Source organism: Ruditapes philippinarum, unplaced genomic scaffold (genome assembly GCF_026571515.1).
Source record: "Ruditapes philippinarum isolate M1 unplaced genomic scaffold, ASM2657151v2 ctg7817_1_1_1_1, whole genome shotgun sequence".
Taxonomy (NCBI): domain Eukaryota; kingdom Metazoa; phylum Mollusca; class Bivalvia; order Venerida; family Veneridae; genus Ruditapes; species Ruditapes philippinarum.
Window position 1 is genome coordinate 48049 of NW_026854488.1, and position 22202 is coordinate 70250.

At 31.9% G+C, this 22202-nt stretch overlaps 1 long non-coding RNA gene across 1 annotated transcript; it reads right to left on the bottom strand.

Moving 5' to 3' along the window:
- Positions 1-297: 297 nt before the first annotated feature.
- On the bottom strand, positions 298-5216 carry LOC132740256 (uncharacterized). Its single transcript, XR_009627130.1, has 4 exons — positions 5005-5216; positions 4655-4765; positions 1853-1939; positions 298-1603 (listed from the first exon to the last, which is right to left on the bottom strand). It is a non-coding gene; the product is annotated as an uncharacterized LOC132740256 (long non-coding RNA).
- Between the last annotated feature and the right edge of the window lie 16986 nt (positions 5217-22202).

Here is a 22202-nt window from a genome sequence, read left to right on the forward strand (position 1 = left end):
AAGCACAAGAAAAGGAAAATACTTCACATAATATTTTTTGTTGATTTCTGTTACAAAGGATATATGCTTCTTAAACATTTTAGCTGAGTTGTTGTTAAATTATGCAAATCTGTGTCATTGTTAGGAAATAAATAGTTCGAAGAGAGCACATTCATAAACAATTTAAAATGGTTAATTTCTTTTTCGAATACATGTCTGACAAATAATTTTAAACGAATTATTTCTATATCCCATTTCTTGGTAATATACAGACATTCATTTATTATCTATCTTAGAATATAAAAAAAATGACAAATATAAATCTTTAATTTTATTTATGCATATTACAAAATCGTAGTTATATCACAATTGATAAAATGGTATCTGTATTTTGGCATATCCATTACACATGATAACAAACATACAAATTGAACGTTCATATTCAAACAAAAAAAAATAGAAAAAAATATCAATATTCTTAGGAAAATTATATAGTGCAAAACGTAGGTCATGCCATTTTACATATACATTTCTCGCAACACAGTTTTAACATTTAGATAAGCTTTGATCAAAGAGTTAATTAGTATTCACATCACATTTTTGTAAAATTCTGGTATGAAATAAAAGTTTAAGTAAAAATACTATGTTCTTATTTTTGAACGAAAATAGGTTGTAGAGAAAATTAGCATTTATTTAAAAGTTGGTTTCATTTGTTTTCTCGTTTTTTTTGAGCTTATGTCTATCGTTATGCTGTATTCAACATTTCTTCTTTATTTTCTTTCTGTCTTGTTGTTAGTTTGTTGAGATTCAAAACATTGTATTGACAGACAAATAAAATGTTACTTCATTGTTTACATGTACAGGAATAGTAATTCTAAAATATGAAACAATTATTGCAAACTTCATCAAGCTGCTTACATCATTATAATGAAGTTTACAGCGTTGAAGTAGACCATGTTTTTCTTTTTGATGCTGCTTCGTTTCACGGAACTGTTGTCGTTCACAACAAGCTAATAAACAAAGCATCAAGAAAATGATTTAAATTACACATTGTGAAAAATATAAAAATGTCTTGTAGTCTTGAAGAGATTTAATCATTCAAATACCATTCAGATGAAATGCAGATCGGGATATATATTCATGTAAATCTAGTTTTAGATTTAAGTAAATGCTGAAAAAATATGACATGAAAATATGTCTTAATTCATTTTCCTATATTTAATAGATTGAGGTAATTTGTTTTCGAGGTAGTTTTAACAAAAAATTAAAACAATCAATTATACATAAAAGAAAAATTAAAAAACATAAATATTTGCCATTATTTGAACACTGTCCTTTTTGAATTTGGAAGAGGTAATACAAATTTTTTTAATCATAAATATTGATTGGTTTAGTAAACTTTATTATTATTGTAACTATTGATTGATGTAAGTCACGATGAATGTTTCAATATGTCATAATTATTTTACTCATTTTCCCATAGATATATAAAATTTTATCCAAAATCCTTAGATAAATGTTATTCGGATCCAATAGAAGTAATTATAAATAGTTCACATTTTTATGTTGCTCAATTTCATTTGTCTCAATTCATTCCGTACTATTCTTCCTCACAAACAGACACCTGAAATAAAAACATATTTTATGACTCATGCGTAGTTCAATTTCTATTAAAGTGAACTGAATTGATTCTTATTATAACTGAATAGATGGTTTCAGGAAGGTATCAACAAACACTGACATGTTGATAATGCTATTTTATACTTTTATATTTCTTTTTATAGAAAAGAAAAACAAAACAATTTAATAAAATTGATGCATAAGAATGATATAAACTAGACGTTAATAGATAAACACCACACTAAAAGCTCACTTTATTTTCTGAATCTTGTTTGATAATGAAGAACACTCCCTCCATAACTCACTTCACACTTTTTCATCTTTTCATTATAGGTCTGTCCTGAAAATAAATATTCATGAATTCTTCGTTTTTAACGTCATCTGAAGCTATAATGACATACAAATAAAATGTGTTCTACCAAAACAATCGTGTTTTCCATTCAATGAAATATATCACTCTTTCTCGAAAGATAATATTTATCATATTAGATCTACCCTATTATCAATACTAATATAATTTAATTTCAGTTTTTATATCAAAATATATTCAAATTGTCAAAGTCTAGAAAATGTCATTTGGCAACAGTAACAGTTATGTATTAACTCATTAGTCAGTAATTTTTAGTTTGTTTTGAATGCTTTATCGCTGGTATATAAAACTTAATGTGATTTAAATACTCAAACCTGACACCAAACTGACATAAAGTAACATTTAAATCGTTTTACACATTATACACTTTTTACATGCTTATACTACGGGTGTTGTGTGCTGTTATAAAAGGAAACTGATTGTTCTTTTTTTACGACTCTAAAATACCTCGGAAGTCAAAATATTTTTATTCATTTATTATGCCTCGGGCATATAGTAATTGAACCGTCCGTCCGTCCGTCTGTCCGTCCGCACTCACAGGAGAGTAATTATGTGGCTAGAGGGACAATAGGTAACTGTTCTTTCTCTTTGATGTCATTCATTCCGTAATGCTTTTATGTGGCTATTTTCTTTTGTGTGGCTAAAAAGAACAATAGAATAGCCATATAATTACTGTCCTGTGAGAACGTCCGTCCGTCTGTCCGTCCGTCTGTCCGTACGAGGTTAACCTAGAACGACAAGTTGGATTTTTCTTAATATTTAGTAGGTGGATACCTTTGAAGGTCCTCTAATTTTTTGTGGAGTAAGCGGTCTCTAGGGTCAAGGTCAAAGTCACTGGTTTAAAAAATAAATATAAACATTTTTGCTCATTCAGCCTTTATTTTTTAGTTGATGTCTTAGTTTAATACAAACATGCCAAGTGAGCTCCTCCTTCTTTGGATGTAGTAAGGGGTCATTTTGGTCAAGGTCAATGTTACCAATGTCAATGTCACCAGTGTTAAATATAGATTTTTACATTTTTACAGGTGTATTGACCTTATTCTGTAGACAGATGTTATTTATGATTGATAGAAACACACACATGTCACCTTCGTGCCACCTTAAGTTTGATAAAATACAATTTCACTTATCACACACGCTCAAAAAGAAGTGTAAACAATTGTATAAGAGGTGAGTTGCCACTTGTAGGATGAGTTATTAGAGACATATATAACTTTTTTTCCACATGCTGGCGGAATCTTCAAAAACACGCACCTTTCGTCTGTCGCATCGTGTTCTCTTGTTTTTTAGTAAATTTGCATGTCAGTCCCCAACTAACACTGTTCTGTATACGCCCCTATATAAAGTGGACGTAACTTTGTTTACTCCACGTGCCAAAATACGGGATCATCCGGAAAATAACGGGATGTACCGACAAAGCGACACCTGCTGTCATAATATGATTGGAGTTGGATTTATCTTAAATTTCTCCTAATTGCTTAATTTCTTTAATGATATCTTTCATATTTAGTAGGTGGATACCTTTGAAGGTCCTCTAATTTTTTGTGGAGTAAGCGGTCTCTAGGGTCAAGGTCAAGATCACTGGTTTTAAAAAATAAATATAAACATTTTTGCTCATTCAGTTGATGTCTTAGTTTAATACAAACATGCCAAGTGAGCTCCTCCTTCTTTGGATGTAGTAAGGGGTCATTTTGGTCAAGGTCAATGTTACCAATGTCAAGGTCACCAGTGTTAAATATAGATTTTTACATTTTTACAGGTGTATTGACCTTATTCTATAGACAGATGTTATTTATAATTGATAGAAACATAAACTTTGATGGAGTTAGTGGTCAGTTGGGTCAAGGTCACCAGTGCTAAAAATAGATTTTTACACATTTGCTCATACAGCCTTTATTAAGTGACAGATATATTTTATATTTGGTAAGAAGATACTTTGCATGGTATTCATCCTTTTGATTGGGGTAGGGATCAGTTGGTCAAGGTCACTTGTGCTAAAAATAGATTTTTACACTTTTGCCCATACAGCTTTTATTTATTGACAGATGTTTTTCATATTTTGTAGGAAGATAACTTGCATGGTATTCTTCCATTGGATGGAGTAAGGGGTCAGTTGGGTCAAGGTCACCAGTGCTAAAATAGATTTTTACACTTTTGCTCATACAGCCTTTATTTATTGACAGATGTATTTCATATTTGGTAGGAGGATAACTTACATGGTATTCTTTTTTTGGATAGAGTTACGGGTCAGTTTGGTCAAGGTCACCAGTGCTCAAAATAGATTTTTACACTTTTGCCCATACAGCCTTTATTTAATGACAGATGTATTTCATATTTGGTAGGAAGATAACTTGCATGAAGTTGAATATTTTTCAACTGCACAAGTCAGAGCAATGACTTGGCAACTTATATTTTTCACAATTACAAAATGCCATGACTTTGTCAAGCTATATAACTTGTGTTTACAATTTTTTTGGCACTTTTTCTGTCCATAACTGAGTGAATGGGCAAACATTTTTTGAACTATTGCTACTGACAAGAATCTGAGCCGGGGGGGTGGCATTTGTGTTTAACGAACACGTTCTTGTTTTTTTATTATTATTTATTTACGAAAATGCTTTTTGTTTTAAACTGATAGAACCTATATTATGTTTGTTAGATACAAATGACGATATAAGTTTATACCTGATACAACAATGGAGTCCTTAGCTGGTTTAAGAAACACCATTCCGTCTAATTGCCCGTTTATTGAGGAATGAACAAGCAAAGGAATATCCTCCGATCGACACATCACATCTAGGTCAAATAGAAGATATAAATGATGATTATATAATACGAGTAGATACATTTATTGCCATTATTATACAATGATAATTTTATATGTTCTTGAGTGTAACACAGGATCGACATGTTTTCTATTTGTAGCACAATATTTTTTTTTAAATTACCCTTCGGATAAAAGGAATTCTTAAGTTCTGGCATAAGAACCTACTTGTAAATGAAAAGCAGTACAAAGTAGAAACAAATGTACTCACGTGGACTGTTAATGTTGGAGGGGACAACTCCTGGAAAAATGAATTGAAAGATTGTTTCTTTACGCAATTAAAGATAAATTCAAACTTAATAATTATCATTTATTCAAACATTTTTACACTGTTCAAAGTAAAACATGTACACTGTATTAATTATGTAAGCTTGCTTCATAAGATGATTCCCTGCTGAAAATTTCAAATATTTATCCAGTCAAGAACATTTGACATTTTTTTTTTCACAAAAAATAGTTGTTTTTTTCCACAAAAGGAAATATATTCAAAATAAATTATCATTGATATGAGATACATTATGCTCAATTTTCACATTACGAAATACGAATAATTGTCATACAGTATATTTTTAAATGTAGAATAAACGTTGAGAACAAACAATGAAGATACACATATTTGACATTTCGTTAGATTAAAAAAGACATGGAAGTCTGAGTTTAATAATGAATATTATTTAATCAAATATAGTTTACAAAACAATTGTATTTGGGGAGCAGAGACATTATAAGAGTATTAATGAATATAAGTTATTATTTGTTAGTTCGAATACAATTTAAGAATAATGATATAGAATATACAACGTTTGTAGTGCCAAACAAAAGATAAAGAAAACAAGTTTTCAATAAATTCAAATTGATCTAGTTAATATATTATCACTTTAGTATATATCTATTAGAATTACCAGTTATCCATGTAAAGTAAAGTACTTTAGAATCTTTCATAGAAATTCCAAATTACTGCTATTGTTTTAGGAGAAGTGGCATACCTTATATGTACTTCAATTACTAATTTAAGTATATTATTGACCAATGGCCATTTAAGGAAGAGGATAGACAAAAAATCTCAGTTCAACTTCTTATTGATAGGTCTCCAGTGGGATTAGGTATAATTTAGAAAACTGGTTAACAAGATATACAAAAAGTAAAAAGCTTTTGAGAAAAATGATAGCATTTCTGAGGCATAAAGGACATTAACGAAAGAAATAAAACAAATGAAAGGGGATGAAGGTGCATCATGGTATCTTCTGAAGTTATTACCCTTAACTGATGTGTATTCTACTAGTCCAAGAGTTTTATCATAGTCTTTCAACTAAGTTAGTAAGTGTCAGATGAAATTCATACAAATTATTTATAAATATTACATATACAAAATTTAAAATATTACATTTGCAAAATTTTAGTATCATCAACAAAGTATGTTAGAGATCATACTGATGTTAAAAGTACTTAAAAGTGCTCAAAAGACAATAAGATCATAAGTCTGTTAAAGAAACATAGAATCTTCTTTCCTTTCACAATGCCCTAAAAACCTTCACTTCATTCTAAATGTGCATTATTACAAATGCACTTTTAATCTTGGATATTATGTTTCCTATGACTAAATAAATAAAATATCCAAAAGCCAAGCAGAATATTTTCCTACAGAGAAACGTTTAAGTTTTATTTTTCTAATTAGCATGGAAATCTTCACATATGTTACAAAGACAATTCAGTTGAAGAAGTTCATATATCTTATTATGACATTTAAAATTGCTAATTAGGTAACATATAATCATTCCTTTATTGAATATTTTGCTTTTCTGAATTTGTTCTTCACTTTTTAATAAAATTGGCTTGGAGAATTAAAAAATTCCTTTACCATTTATGTATATTCAATTAAATTTCACCCTTAGCATGTATTATTTTACTAAATTAGAATATGTTTAATTCAAGCAATTGTCATGACCAATTTAGTGTTTTGTAATTCTTTTATTCTGACCTTTATCTGAATTATAATATACATAAATGTAAAAGTGTGTGCAAATTTTACCAAACTTCTTGTTAGTTTGTCCCTCAATGGCAATGACTCATAGATTGCACAAATGTGCCTAGGTGTTGATTTTTGCTATCCTATATAAATCATCAATTCAATAACAATATATAAAATTATATAAATCATCCTGTATATTCTGGCTGATAATGTTTTTTTCTGCATGTTTAATGGGAAGTTATATGGTTTATTAGGGATGGATAAAATTCATGACAATATTGTTGATATGATACGTATAAGCAAGCTCGTTGATTATCCTAAAATTTCTAAACGTCTTACTGTATTCTGAAATGTAGGTATAAATGGGTAAACAAATCAGACTATGGCAAAAATGGCCACAAATATATAAATAGATACCTTAAAATGCTAAGGATATAGCATGCACGTATCAAAACTGTTTTGGAATCAAGAAGGAATACTATTAGGACGGTCGAGATTTAATCTTTTTGAAAAACAATACGGTGTCGTTCATAATACTCACGAAAGAGGTGCACAGAAACAATTTCTTATCGTTCAGCAGAATAAAATAAAGTTTATTGAAGACAAAATAGCTACAAAATTAATATTACAAAAGTTCAAAAAGAATCGATGCAAACAGCGAAATGGTCAAACAATGTCAATTTCATTTCCAATTTGACAAAATTCGATAAATATGAGTTGAACATTTCTTCGTAATTCATCAACATCGAAATTAGGCCAATTTCCTCGTAGACAGAACACTTCTTACAGTGACTAATACATCACAGAATTATGAAATAGTTTTTTCACTAAATATTTCAGGATTTATTCATAAGAGAAAGCCATTGTTTTAATCAAAGTGCGCTTTCTTGAATATACAGCTGTGGTTTTATTAAAAGTGGTTTCTTGCAACATGTATTTGTGGTGGGGAATGTAAACAAACACACGATATGACGTATCTGAAGAGTTTTTGGCCAGTGAAAACCGAAACATCAACAACTAAAAGCTTTCATATAAATTAACTGCAGTGCATACTTCCTAGCAGGACATATCTAAATTAAATTTAAATATAAAAAATAAACACAAAAATGTACTTGTTGAAATGATTTCGGCCATGTCGATATTCTTGCATGAGATCTGCGCATGCGTTTGGTATGGATAAAATTAGAGCATACATGTATATATTAAAATATTTTTATACTTTATATTCATATCATTTAACATTCATTTTAAACATTTTATATATGCAAAAATTGTCACAAATATATTATAGGCAATGGACTTCATATCACTTAACTTGATATACTGAATAAAAGATGAATTGATCCAGGATTTTAGTGACAGTTTGAGGGAGAATAGTAATTTAATTATTTCCATATATAAATTGGTTTTTTAGAAATAATGTTACATCTATCATTCGATTTATTCATAAATTAATCGTGGAAATAATTATCACTTGTGTACAGACATTTTTAACATGATTAATTAGAAGTTTTAGTGTTTAAAATATTGACAATATACTATGAGTTTACAGTCTGTTCCACAGTTAGCTATCTTTACACTATGTTTCACAAATCGATCACCTCGAGATATTAATTGACGCGCGTTTTGGCGAAAGTTTTATAAATTACTTAGGGCAATTATCACTCGCATAATGTCTAGTATATGGGTATATATATAACATAGTTGGCACAACGGCTAAGAAATTAATAACTTTAATGTTGTTCGTGTTCAATGGCTACTCTAATGTATATCTAGAGTACATATTTATCTTTTATCTCTGACTCTTTAAATAATTATAAAAGCATTTTGCACTTTTATTCAGTTGTGGTCGGTTAAATAGATGCTAATGTTCCTTTACACGTCAAAACAGACGAGTATATTATTTTACAGTACAATGATCATTGAAGTAAAGTCCCAATTTAGCAATTATTAGTTAATATTCATGTGAATTATTATAATTACTTACATTATCACTTTCTTGATTGGATATAATTTGTTGAATATTCCGAGTTTAGAGCATTAAATTTTTTGAGCAAGTTTTTTAACTCATGGTTTGAGACATTTCTCCAACATAATGTTTCATGTGTTATAAGAAACGTTTTTATCTTAAAATGGGAAAGAATTTAATTGTCTGATAAACAATATTTAATCTGTAAATTTAAAAATAAGATCAGATTATTTAAGGCAACAGTAAAGTAATAAAGGGAGTCTTTTCGAATGATTTCTTCGAGTCGTATTTTTGCAGGTTCTTTCGTCAGTTGCTCCGGAGTTATTGATTAATAGCTGAGATGTTCCCTATTAAACTAACCAAATTTTACGCGGTAACAGTTTACTGAACAATACACTAAAATCATTGTTCAGACTTCATGCATTACAAAAGATTCCGATTTTTATTTAATGGAAGTCTCCCTAAAGAATTAAATTTTTGAAGGAGCTAAAGATATCCGATTAAGATATAATTTTAATGTTAACCTATATTGCTTTCCTAAAGGGTGAGTCTTGACTGAATTTCAATAACTTTTACGGGATGTTTTGGACACAATCTTAAAAAGCAGACATCAATTTTTTTTGTCTTTTTTAAAATGATACTTCGCCAAGACGTTACATTTGAACAAAATGTACTTAGCCACTGGGTATTTAATTATTATTATGATTATGATTATTAATAATAAAGTCCACACATCATGAGCATGTTTAATTAGTAGGCATAAAGCTACTATCCCACACATTAAGGATTGGGTGTTTTTTAAGTATAAATGTCATCGAAAGAGAAGTTCATTACACGTTAGTAAATTAATATGGAACTAGATGATCAATACATGTCTTGTGCGACGTAAACACATCTTAGTAAAGTATTTGCAATGGTTTTTTTAATCCGTTTCAAAATTTTATTTGTAAATATTGACTTAAATTATAAAGAAAACACTCGTTAACTGGTTGCAAGTAGATCAGTTAGTTGCAGGTAGAACAATTGTGCGCTTGGTAATTATTTTATCTTGCAATCGATTGCTTATTTTAAAAAGAGACAAACAAGAAGAACATATCTTTGTTATCCGGTTTAAAACTGACATTTATATAGTAAGTTCTGCCTGCCTCGTAACATGTAAACGAGTGTGAGTATAGGGTGTTTATATCTTTGTCTAGGGAAACACACAACTGTTAGTCAAGATTTTGTCATGGAAAATGCAAATTTTACTTTTTTGCATATTTAACAAATATGTCCATGATTACAGACCCGTTTTGTGCAGGAGAGTAACTTTTACTACATATTTTAACTAACAAACTTTCAAGAGATCATTTTTATAGGCGTCCAAGGTCTCCTCAAGGTTAAATATCGTGATATAATAATGTACAAATTCTGTTTGCTATGTACGATTGTCCATAAATAACGTGTAAGATGCTTATCATGTTTCTTTGTAATGTTTTTGACTAAGCCATTAATATCAATCATTTGTGGATGATGACAAATGTATATTTAAAATACATTTATCAATGCAGTTGCTGTCTTTTTTCACATTTAGTATAAAAGGCTTTCATCCTGGAAAAATACCGGAAAAAACATACTTGATATAATAACTGGTCCACGATTGCATTGCTTTTTCTTAATACACGTAGTATGTGAGTTGTATCAAACAGTAGTATTTCTTTATCCAACTACTCAATTTTATGTGCAGCCGTTTGCAAACAATGTATGAAAGATATTATTAGAAAACGGCAAATTCGAGAATGCTGCAAGGTCGGCTAGATTGAGCCTGAACATTGACGGTACTGAAGAGTGCGAGTTACCGTCCACGCCACCTAGCACCGGCTTAAGCAGAATTTAACGTGTTAATATGAAAATGGTGTAATTTTTATTTAGAAACATGTGTTTATACGTCGGTTATCTTGGAACATTCAATGCGACATCTCGGTGCCTAACGGGAAAACAACGAGCGGAACTAAATCAAATGGAACTTTGAAAGAAGGGTCAGAGGTTATTAAGCCTGCAAATCAGAAAAGGATGTCAAAAGACAAACTTAAAAGCGGGTAACATATCCTAGGGGTGATTAAAATGTATTCAAGTAGAAATACTAGAACCATCTTTCTCGGGAAAAGTGTTTAAATTAAAACAAACACAACAAGATCGGAAATATAACATCTTTGACTTTTACGCTATCCACATGGAAGAAACAACACTAATGTAAAATAAAATAGAAAAAAAAAAACAAAGCAGAATCCCCAAAGAACGCCCAAAACGTCAAAACAGCATGGTTTGATTATACATGTTTATGGACGGTTCTGGAAAGTGCAAGATACCGTTTAGTGCTATGGTTACAAGCTAATAAATATCTGATTATGTATCAAAGGGTTAAAAACCAAATTCGGCTATTTCATATTATCTTTAAAAAGTAAATCCCTTTAAATCATGTGAACAGTACACTGCACCAGTTAATAAAAGGCGAAATATTAATCGAGATACATTGTATTGATATATGCAGCCGAGCAACATTCTATTAAAACTTCAAACATAATTATTTGAATACTGTAATAAAAATGTTCCTACCAATGCAATATATTAATTGTCTTAAAATATTCTTATCAAAATAAGCTGATACAGGACTAAACTAATATCAATTCTATGTCATTGACATTAATGATTGAAAGTGTAGTAAAACAAGTTTTAGGTAGATAAATAACGATTTGTCGGTCTTAGAAATGATTTGCTTAAAGTAAAGGTATAAGAAACACATGCCATATTAAAAACAACATCAATGTTATAGGAGATAGTATTTGAGACAATATGTAAACGATTGAGTTATTTCCGAAACTTGTCACAGGATTTTGACTTTTTACTCAAACTATCGTGGTGTCGATAAAACGACACTGATGATTAGACTACCTATTACATATTTTGTAGATTTACAGCAAGATGCGTTTTTAAACATGCATCATTAAATACAACTTTTACAAGTACATATAGTTCTCTCTGTTTTTGAAAGATTCATACTGTTTTCGTCAGAAGTGAAACTAATAAGAAGAACTTTGTTGCATTTTCTAGTAATTATGTTACAGTAAAAAAGAACATCTAGTATGTAAATATTTCAATTCTTTTTCAAGTATAACGGCATAAAGTAAGCTGACCCCTCACCGTATTCATAAAAGTAAATGTTCTAAACATTCTGGAGAAGCATGAGAGTTCTTGGAATTTGTTTGCAATCGCTAAAAGCACATGGCCATAGAGTTTCCAAATGTTAAGAAATAAAATAAAACTTCCAAAATATTTATTACAACTTTGTAATTCAGGAACGATTTTCTTTTAAACATGCACTATATCTCATTAAAATTGATAAGTATATATGTGATGTTTTCAAGGAACTCTGTAACATTGTTCAGTAGAATATATTGGAAAAATTTAGACTATTTGTAATTATTTACGCTGATGTTATGATGAGTCAAACTTTAATATTGCTATATATTATACGAGTAGTATTGTATCACTTATTTTAGTCATAAAAAAGACACAGGTCAAATACACCACTTTTGGACCAGTGAAGTCACTATTGTTAACACGTATTTGTTTTGTGAAACAAACTTATTGGGGAAAAAGTTTCTTAAGGCAAGATCCACTTTATTTGATCGATTTTACACTTTTTTGTTGTTGTTTATATTTATATATTTTTTCTTCTTTAGATAATTTTTTGATCATATGATAAATGGTATGATATGCAATTAAATATATTTTGTTGCTGCTATTTTTTACAAGATCAGCAGCAAGTTCATGCATATGGTGCTCGCTTTGAAAAACATTTACAAACTTTAAATTTTCATATTTGATATTGGGTTCTTATAAATATGCGAAGAAATACTTTTCAATGATAGAAAACTATATTCGGGATATCTGTTAAATGTAGGTGAATATTTATTTCTTAATAAAAAAACCAACTAAAGTAATTATATAAAAGAAATAATGTTAATGTTGATGGCACATGCGCGAAATATCATTTAACTGACCTGAATATATGGTTTAATTTAGGAGCGTTATATTCTCTTTTCCTAAAAAATAATTGTCACAGCTTTAAAGGGTTATAATATAGATGGAGAGATGAAATTATGTCCAATTTAAAGGTAGAAAACGAGGAAAATACAAAGTTGTTGAAAAAAAATGAGAATTACAGAAACTATATGTATCACGTTGCTGGGTCGTGTGGGGGTTGCGTTCATTTATCGCCGCCCTTACGTGTTGATCTTGTTTTTCATATTTTATTCGAGATCCATGAGAAAAAAGTTACTGTTGTTTGTTGTTTTCTTTTCATTGTAAAAGAAAATAGGAGTTACGACGAGTATATTTAGAAAATTCAAGATTTATTTTTGTGAGAGTGAAGTAGATATGGCGGACACCAAAACACAAATGAAATAAGACCTTGCACATCGTGTAGGCTAATATATACATGGAAAATTCCTTACTCTTGTGTTAAATTTAACTATTTCCAAGACAAACAAACAATTAAACAGAAGGTATCTGATAAAACTGGAGACTGGCATATAAAGGTTAGCGACCACTATACAGTTTATTCCTCAACTTTTCCAGGCGCTGAGAAGTACAAAAACTTTGTGACATTGACTTTTTATAAATCTTTAAAGGTTATAACGTCCTTTTATTAACGGAAACCTGGAACTCAAAAGTGTTTAATGTCTCAATTCATGGTTACGAGAACTTCTCTTGTCCCCGCCCGAAATCCAAAACGTAGAGGTGTTGTATACTATAAAGTACATTTAGTCTAGTCAATATAGCCTGAAATTGGGGTCAACCTTAAACTAATTGCAAAAGTTTTATAAGTTTGTTTTTCTGAAACTAGTATGTATGTTCAGTTATCCATAAAAAGTCCCGAACTTTTGCTGTTGCCATTGCTGAGAAAATGATGCCTGAATTACATGGTACCTTGGATTTCATGAAAAATCTACAGAATCATGAAGTCAGTTTACAGATCAACATTTATTGATTTTCTTAACTAGTATGTATTACATGATAACAATATTAAATAGCAAACAATAATATTATATGTTAATCAATGATTATGCTGTAAGTATGTTATTATTAATCTATTTGTACTTTAACAACAATTAAATATTACCCCACCCACTAGTGAATTTCACAAAAGTATATAACACTTTCATTATGACATTTCGATGTCAATTGAATAGTTACCAGCATGTCCTTTTCACAAATGTTTATTTATTCTACCATAAAACAACATTTTTCTTCAAAATTCAACACTATACACTGAAAGGTACAAATCAAGCAGCACATATGATTCTAATATGGCCCTTTGGTTTATACAGAATTTATTTTAGTTCGATTGTGTAGGAAGCTATAAGCTTATAGACACACTTTCGAATCCATTCCTGGAACCAACCAGTACTGAGCAATGTGTGTAAAGTTTCTTGCTCAAGGAAACAACGACTTGCCCCTGACGGGATTTGAACTCATGCGGCTAGCGATCATTAGATTACTAGTCCGACGCGTTAACCACTCGGCCATGCCGCCTCACAATATGGCCCTTTATAAGAGGTTGTTTGCGTTTAAAACCAGAGTACGGTTATATTGAATACAACCGTTTCAATATGGTGATTTAACATATCAAGGATATTTTTAAACAATTTATAACACAGCAAACTTTCTTTAATCAAGAATGAAAATAAAATCACTCTATAAATTGACACGAGTATCCAATTACGCAAATTATCAAACGTGCAGTATTATATAACATATCATTCTAACAAACTGGCATAAATATAAATCACATATTGATCTCCTCGCACAACAAATACATCAAATTCTAACAGTTAAGCGCAATCATTCAATATTCAACCACAATTTCAAACATTTATATTGATCATATCATTTTTTTCATTTACCAATTTTTAAAATTCAGAATGAAGTATTACGTATAACACAGACCGGAATTTGATATACTGGTATCCCTATATATCCTTTTAAACTTCTGTTATGTAGGCATTATATATACACACATAGGATACTAGCATATTTGCAAAATTTACATGATACATGTATTTTATATCATTATACACGAAAATTAAAATAAAATCTAAGCCTTTATAGGTACATTATGCCTCAGAAGTGAATAAAAGTTATATTCTGCTGAAATGGCAAACATGTGTTTTATTATGTTTTCATAATGGATTCAAGAATTCATCGGTATTCACCTGCAATATTTGTTGTAAAGGTAGCTAAATGTTTAGACAAACAAAGTGGTATTTTGAGTTCCATTGTAAATGTTTAATCAATGTACTGTAACTGTACACATGAATAAAACATCAAAGAAAGAAATGCCTCACCTATATGGCCAATGATTAACTTTTTAAAAACTTTAACAGAGCACTCACAATAAAAAGATAGTGAAAAGAGAAAAGAAATAATGTGTTCAATGCTTTAAGCATCATCTATAATTTCTTGTAAGTCAGAGAGACCCCTTGAGTTTGGACAAGAAACACCTTTACACTCTTTGCAAGCACTGGAGCATTCAAGACCATGTTTTCGACAAGAACACCTTTTAGAGTCACAGTGTATTTTACATCCACATCTCACTACTTGAAGTAGTTTTTCAGGTGCTGGCGGAAGTGTCATCTGAACAGGCATAAGGCTACCTTTTACATTCTGCCATCCATAGTCTAGTGGGTTAAGAGATGTGTTGCCCATCTATACCTGAGTTTGGTAAAGCACTCTTAAGCTGTGAAGAGCTGCTGCATCAGACGTTAGTGGTAGTGTTTGTACTTGAACTGAAGTGCAGTTGGTGATAACCTTTGATGTGAACTTTCTGTAACGCAATTCGTTCAAATTCTCAGCATCAGATTCATCATATAATGCTGATATCAATAACTCTCCATATTGCTTTATCGAACTAGAGGCAGTAGATGTCAAGTAACACTCACATAGAACACGAAAAGAAGGTCATTTTTGAAAAAGTTTAAGGGCAGCAGGTTTCCCAATGCCAAATATCCTGGATGTTATCACACCCTGTTAGTGCATGCAGTAATGGATGATTGTGACAAAGCGCTGGTCCTAGTGCTGATCGTGTCTTTCATATGTCCCATAGTTTTACACTCTTACCTGCAGATCTTGTATCAGATCGAAATTGAATTTTATTTAAATCTGGTCTATTGTAGTGTTGAATCAGAAGAACCAACAAATCAGTGTCTTCCCCAATCACTGTAGTAGGATTTTCCCGTGCAAGGTGCATTGCTGTATCAACAATCATGGTATCTGCATCTCCTTCTGCGTATAATACTTTAAAACCGACACTTGATAAACATACGCCTAATATGTCAATGAATGTCTGCTTATTCTCTTGATTGTTAAGGAATACCTCCTTTTTCATACGGAGAGGGGTATCGGTGGTAAATTTTACACGGTTACCAACTTTTCCTTTTGTTCGACGTAAATGAGTCACATCTTTCGTGTCAGGTGCACTTCTGTATCCATCAAAGTCGGTGAAGCAGTGATCCTCCATCAATAACAATCAGGTGTGATGCTTCCACATTTGTAGGTAGACACACTTGCACTGTTTCCATATTGCGTCTGCAAGTGTAGATTTATGAGCCTTCCTTGGTAAACCATTGTTATCAAAATGAAATGTTGGTATACTTGATAACTCATATTGAAAAACTAAAAATACATCTTCGATATACCTATCAGCAGCAGTTATAAGACGCTGGAACAAAAGCTGAGTGTCAATTTGCAGGCTTTCACCGTTTAATTTTACAAGCGACTTTTTATTGATTGGGATTGCTTGCAATGATCGTTTGAACGGATATTTCTGATGAGGTGTACCCTTCATTTCCCGTACTATAGTCTCTCCAATGGCCTGGACGCGATCAACGTTTGCAGAATCATCGGCGGTCACACCACTTTCTATGTTTCTGAGTTTTGCTTCTGATGTGTCAAATGAGTTTCTCTCATAAAGAAAGTTTAACATGGTCATCATATCTTTTGAATCTCTAGAGACTCTGGACATTGTAGTTTCCTTGTGTTGCTCGCTTGTTTTGTACAAAGTCTGGCTGAATTCCTGCATAGCTGAGTTCATTTGCAGACATACTGGCATTAATAATAACCACTTAGTTCTCTGGGTGTCTGACATTCCCCTGCCTCTTGTTAAGCCTCCTGTTGATTTCAATGACCTCATTAAGACCTGTTCTATGACAAGGTCTGTTGAAAGACCAGACCAATTATGTTCACTTCGTCTAATTACATGGGATCCATCTTTGAAGGCATTGAACACTTCTGGATGTGTACTCTGTAAAGACCACATGTTTTGCAAGTAGATATAGGCGCTTTTCAAATATACATGTAGATTATGGCCAGATGAGGCGAAAAATAGAAGCATCTTTTGTAGGCTTTCTAGATGCAGATACCAGTCACCAGTTCGTTCAGCCTGAATAAAGCGTTGCAATAATGACACCATATCCATAAATTTGTACCACAGGCATGCAGTGCGATTGTTTGACATCTTTATCCTTTCTTGTTCACAAAGTAAAACAATGTTTTGCAAACTTTGATTTGCGATCACTTCATCCAAAGGCTGAATCCCTTCTTGAAGATGGTCGTACGCAACTGCAAGGCTTTGTAAATTATCATTTTGGATAAATTTATCTAAACATTGATATTCGTCTGAGGTTTGCTCCATGTCTATTGTTTCTTCAGTGGATGCAGTGTTATTGTTGCCATCTGCGAGGCAAAGTAAAGCTCCTTCTAGGTGAAGAAGTGGAAGAACATTGTCTGCTAGCATGTGTCCTCAAAAATTTAACGCGTGTACAGGGGCCCTTCCCAGACAGCCCTGTTTTTTACTGGGAATTCCCCAGCATTTTACAGTTTTTCCCAAAAGCTCCCTTTAACCCCGACCCGGGCATTTAGCCCGACCCATTTCAACCAAGAAAAAATATTTCCGTGTAAATTGGGGGCCCCAGACGAAAAAATAAATTTTCTTTCCCGAAAAACTAGTTAAAGTGTTTAAATTTCTGTGTTCCCTTTTTGAAAAAGAGGTTGGCAAAGTCAGGGAAAAAGGGGTCCTTTTTCGACTTTTGAAACTTGTTCACAAACAAAAACAAATAACGTTTTTAAAACAGTTTACACACTTGGGGTGAGGATCAACTCTTTTGGGAAGGGGAAGTTTTGGGGGGATTTTTCGAATTTGTATTTAATTTTTTTTTCCAAAAAAATTTGCAAAGAAACCGGGACCAAAATTGGGGCTTTTGTGGGGTAATGGCCATATTTTTTTCAGATAAAAATCTTACGGTCTCTGATAATTTTCCCCTGAAGTAAATATCAGGTTAAATTTACAGAACCCCCAAAAAAACTTCCCAAAATCTCACCAGAAAGGCCAAATAAATATTTTTGACAGAAACTTTGGGTTTGGGTTCAGTAAGGGGATCAAGGGAAAAAATCCTGCCTTTGGTAAGATAGAAAGGGCGCCAGATTCCCCGGTGTGGATGAAGCATAATTCCCATTTTGGCCCTGAAACTTTTCCACGTCCATCTATTGTAAACATTTTTTGGGGCACGTTTACGCTACAAAATTTTAAAAAAGGATCATCTGAAATTTTTGGCCCAAAGGGTTTTTTTTAAAAAAGCGGGAGCCCGGGATTTGCTTTTTACTTTTGGACTTCAGAATAGGAACAACAAAAGCCGAGTCTATTGAGATTATCACTAAGAAATCTGGAGCCGAAATGATGATGCAGTTGTACGCCAAGACCAAGCTGTAGCGAAGCAATCACACTTCTAGCTCGACATGTCTGAACAATGCTCTGACCTATAGCGACAACCTTTACATTATTTTGCTGGCCAAAAATAGATTTCATAAACAATTGGAGACTCTCTGGTAAAAAAGAAACAGTGTTCTTTGCTGAAGAAACATCATTAAAACTTGGGTAATAATCTTTTAAAAGCATCTTTCTGTTCTTTTTCTTCTGGTCGCCCTGGACTTCTTAATGCAACTTTGTCATAATTTCCCGTCTGGTATGCCTTCGGAATGCTCTTTCCTGTCCTAAAGTTAACATTACACTGCTGGTGGTATATAGCATCAGCTGCAGGTAAGTCAAAAACGAAGTTTAATATCATGCGCCCACTGATCATCCCTATCTATACATTTTTTAATAATAGTGCTTTAATTATATAATAAAATCGAACTAGTTAAAATGAATTCAAACATAATAATTTGGTTTAAAATGAAAAAGAGGTTTGTTGTTGTTGTTTTTTTTGTTGTTGTTCTTTTTTTCAAATGTCACGAGTAATCCAAAGTCTTTAGAAGTACGAGAATCTTGGAGTTTATATCAATTTGTCTTTTTTTAGCAGATAATCAATGACATACGCATGCACAATTTGACAGGAGATGTGTTTTAACTGGTGACTTCAATTCAAGAGTAGGCCAGACTTCATAATTGACAATTAATTAAATCGTTATATCAGTATCCTAAACGCATTTTTTCCCCCCCCGCAACGCAAATTTCCCCATAGACTCCCCTGATCTTAAAACCACTTAAATTTGGGGTTTAAAAAAATTAAAAATGTGTAAAAATATTTATATAACTTTAAAAGGGCTCCCTTTAAAAATTGGAAATTTCATTGGGGTAAAAAGATTTTAGCAAAATATTAAAAAAAGGGAGGTTTTTGTTTTCATTATTTCTCTTTTAAAATTTCTCTCCGACATTTAAAGGGGTATTTGGGCTTTTTTGGTTTAAATTTTTCTGAACCGGGTTATCTAGCCAATTTTTTGAATAGTGAAAATGTTTTTTTTGGGTTTTAAAGAAAATGCTTTGTTTTGGTTTTAAATTGCATTTGCAAGTAAATTTTAAATTTTTTGTAATAAAGGGGCTTTAATAACGTGGGTAAAGATAATTACGGGCAAGATTTAATTTACAGGCAGGATTTGGGAAAGGGAATTCAACCACTGACAATTTGTTTAACTTGTAGTCTATTATTCAAAAGTATTTATCAGTTAAAAGGAACGTAATCAATGTGTTTTACGTAGATTTCCTTAAGGCTTTCGACAGTTGCCAACAACAATTGTTATGGCGTCGTTTAGGAAGATACGGAGTTAATGGAAAACTTATGACTATCTTTCAATCTATATATAAAAAACTGATATACTGTGTCAAAGTGAATTCTCTCCCAGGCGCTGAAGGTCATCCGCATCAAAACGGCGGGCTCGCTTATTCTTTCTTTACTGTGACATCAGCTTCATCTCTTCGAAAACCTTTACAATGTACGTCAATGATCTCATAAAATATATGAGATCCGCTCTACCCAAGGAATATTTCTATCCGAAGATATCGGGCAGTTGTAAGCTCTTCTTTTTGCCAATGACGCTTCAACATTTGTAGATACAGCTTTAAACTTGCAACGACATATAATTCTATAGAAACGTTTTGCATTGGTAGTAAAAATCAAATGGCGCATAAAACGCAAGGAATGGGTCATGAAATTGCCGCCGAACATGTACCGGCTCAGCATGGAAACGCGTCCGTTAGGTTATTTAGTCATGCAGGTAATATCGAAACGGTTATGAACGGATTTTAAATTGATGCCACAAAGAAACACTGCATATCATAACAATGGCGTCGAATTCTTTTAAACGAAATTCGATTTTGCATTTTCTTTCAACCAGCGCCTAAAAACACTGATAATAAACGTAATACAATTTATCCACATACAACTGAAATTCCCTAAAGGCCAACAGAGCAGGTGAAGTCATAAAAAATGAGATTTGTCATTTTAAATACAAATGGCATTTAAATATTTAAATTAAATATGATTATGAGATAATCCGATCATGTGAATTAAAACAAAATTTAAATGACATCAGTCAATGGTCGATTTATTTCCGTTGATAACTTTGATAATCAGTAAATTTTAATAGTTAAATAAACTGCTTTTTGTAAATTTAATCTGCTTCAAGACATGTATAAATTTTTCGATGCAAGTATTAAAAATTGTGTATCAAAATTTATAACTTATATAAGGGATGTAGTTTTGTAGAAAAGCATGTTGTGGTCGTATGTTATAAAATAAAGAAAAATAAAATCCCTAAAGAAAGTTCAAAACGGCAAAATTGAAAATGTTGCAGGCTCGGTTTGATTGAGGCTGTTCATGGACAGTACTATCAAGCGCAAGCTACCGTCCACGTCCCCCTAGCATTGGCGGAATAAAACAAATTGAATTTTAAAGGGGATCAGAGGTTATGAAGCCTGCATAAAACAGATAAGACATCAGACAAAGTTACAAAGCAAGCAACATATCAAAAGGGGGATTTAACATTATTCAAGTAAGAATATTGGAACAACCCAACTAGAATATGCAAAAAAAATAAAACTAAAAAAAACAAACACAACAATACTGTCGTGCTGAACGATCTTTCAGGATCGGTCATATAACATCTCTGATTGAATGTACGGGGCGCCTTTTAACAGCCCTTATACAGCACAAACAACGCTGATGTGGCCATAATTTAGAGAAAATAGAATTCCTAAAGAAAGCCCAAAACGGCAAAATTGAAAATGTTACAGGCTCGGTTTCATTGACCCTGTTCACTGACGGTACTGTCAAGTGCAGCCTACCGTCCACGTTCCCTAGCACTGGCTTTAGCAGAATTCAACATTTAAACATAAAATGGTATAATTTTGAATTTATAAACTTCTGCAGATGTGTTCATACAGCAGTTATCATGGAACCTTCAAAGTGACATTTCCTTGTCATTCCATGAAATGCGGCAAATGTTCCACAAGTGTTAGAAATCGTGTGCCCTAAACTAGAAAACAATGGGCGAATCTAAACAAAATGGAATTTAAAAGGGGATCAGAGGTTATGAAGCTTGAATATCAGCAGATAAGACGTTAAAAGCAGGCAACATATCTTAAGGGTGATTCAACATTATTCAAGGAATATTGGAACAACCCGACTAGAAAATGTCAACTAGTTCAAGCTAAATATAACACAAACACAACAATAATGTCGTGCTGAACTATCTATAAGGATCGGAAATATAACATCTCTGATTGAATATACGGGGCGACTTTTTACAGCCTAGCTTAGGAAAAAGGTCTAGCAGGATATATGACAAGAAAAACCCAATGCTTATTAACTATCATTGCATTGCACATAAATGGATGTACCAGTTTTAGTTGACTTTCAGAGTGTGTTGACTGGGATATTTTATTACTTTGAAGCAGTAGTCAACAGATGTGAATAACTGTAAAAAAATCAAGAACTGCTTAAGGAACCTGTATTTTAAATGAAAGAAGTTCATGAAGTTAGATGGATGTCTGTCTTGCTGTTGAAACTGTATACAAACACTTGATTCACTGATTACCTGCTTTACTGCTTTACAAAGACACAAAAGCAAAATTATATGCTAAGAAAATGATTAAACA